The following is a 1,853-nucleotide window of genomic DNA, read 5'->3' as shown; positions in this document are numbered from 1 at the left end:
CACTTCCATCTTTCTCTGTGATTAATTGGACATAAGCATCTCACAGTTTCCTGCCTGGGATGGCTTCAAATCTTGATCTTCAGAAATCAGCTTCCTTAGTAGCTAGAATTACAGGTGTGAGCCACTGGCACCTGGCTAGACTGTTATATCTTTATTTGCTTCTTGTGTGATACACTTATAAGAAGGTTGCTTTGAAGTATACAAGTATTATATATATAAGGATATAGATACTATAGAATGTATACATTTTGAGAGTAATTTATCTATCCATGTTGCATTTATTTGGGATTCATAAAAGAAGACTGCTTTGCAGGATGATTGATGCATGCATATAATCCCACTGACTCAGGAAACTGAGACAGAGAAATTGTGGTTTGAGGCCAGTCCAGGAAAAGTTAGGGAGATTCTATCTCAAAAAGATAATGTTAGGAGGTATGGTTCCGGTGAGAGACGCCGGGCCCGAGGACACCAAGATAGCGGTATACCCACATGGTCATCCAACTCCTTCCCTAAGAGATGCAAAACTTAGAAGACAAGTAGTCATGCATATCATAGAAAAAAATTGAATCACTTAGAAAAGGCCTTAAATATAAATGGAACAATCCTTCTTGGAACAACAGCTAGCAACTCTGGAATATCAGCAAACTTGGTCTTCAGAAGCTGCTTGAAAGTCAATTATGATACTTTGAAGACATATTCATCATTGGCTATGCTTCCATTTTTATCTTCAGTAGTTACTTACAAGCTCCTTGTAACTGATGCTTTGTGTTCAGGATGCAAGGAAAACTGCATCCTGAGAAGTTTGCAGTTAAGTACACTATGTGGTATACTACATCCCAGTGCTTTGGCTTTTTCTAAAAATGGACGTCTGGCAGTCAAGTACCATACTGTTCCATGCCACCAAAAGGAAGAGCTTTACTTCATTGGGTGCTGCTTTGTCAAACAGAAATTAAACTAATGGTAAGTCCTATGATCTTTCAGACATGCTTTGGACTAGTTAATAGTCTATGACATTATGCAGTATATGAAAGCACACTTAAAACCTAGCCGGGCGCTGGTGGCTCACGCCTGTAATCCTAGCTCCTCAGGAGGCTGAGATCTGAGGATTGTGGTTCAAAGCCAGCCCGGGCAGGAGAGACCGTGAGACTCCTATCTCCAATAAACTACCAGAAAACTGGAAGTGGCGCTGTAGCTCAAGTGGTAGAGCGCTCGCCTTGAGCTGAAGAGCTTAGGGACAACGCCCAGGCCCAGAGTTCAAGCCCCACGACCGACCAAAAAAAAAAAAAAAAAAAAAAACCTATATGTAAAGATTAACCAAACAATGGATGGAGGCGAACTCAGTAGGCTGATTTTTTTTTCATGATGAAGATGTAGCCATTGCTGAAAGAATGAAAAGTAATTCCTGTTTCTGTTCTGTTTGCCTGGTCTATGTCAGATACTTGATAAGTATGTAATAACTGAATAAATGTTATTATAATAAAAAGATAATATTAGGGGCTGGGAAGGTGGCTCAGTGGTAGAGCACTTGCCTTGCATGCATGAGACCCTGGGTTTGATTCCTTAGCACCACATAAGCAAAAAGAAAAAAGCCAGAAAGTGGCACTGTGGCTCAAGTGGAAGAGCGCTAGCCTTGAGCTAAAGACCTGAGGGACAGCGCCCAGGCCCAGAGTTCAGGCCCCAGGACCACACACACACAAAAAAAAGATAATATTAGCTAAAGGACAGGGGACTTGGCTCCAGTAGTATAGTGCTCAACTAGCCAGTGCAAAACCACTAGTCCAAACCCTCACACTGCATATAAAAAAGAATTCATAGAAGAGAAATGAATATTCTCTTGCCAACTTTATGTCTAA

At 41.1% G+C, this 1,853-nt stretch overlaps 1 pseudogene; it reads left to right on the top strand.

Moving 5' to 3' along the window:
* Positions 1-434: 434 nt before the first annotated feature.
* On the top strand, positions 435-1,047 carry LOC122106228 (annotated as a pseudogene).
* Positions 1,048-1,853: the final 806 nt, after the last annotated feature.

Source organism: Dipodomys spectabilis, unplaced genomic scaffold (genome assembly GCF_019054845.1).
Source record: "Dipodomys spectabilis isolate Male_0828 unplaced genomic scaffold, ASM1905484v1 ptg000039l, whole genome shotgun sequence".
In the NCBI taxonomy this organism is placed as follows: Eukaryota; Metazoa; Chordata; class Mammalia; order Rodentia; family Heteromyidae; genus Dipodomys; species Dipodomys spectabilis.
This window is presented reverse-complemented; position numbering and strand designations above follow the sequence as displayed.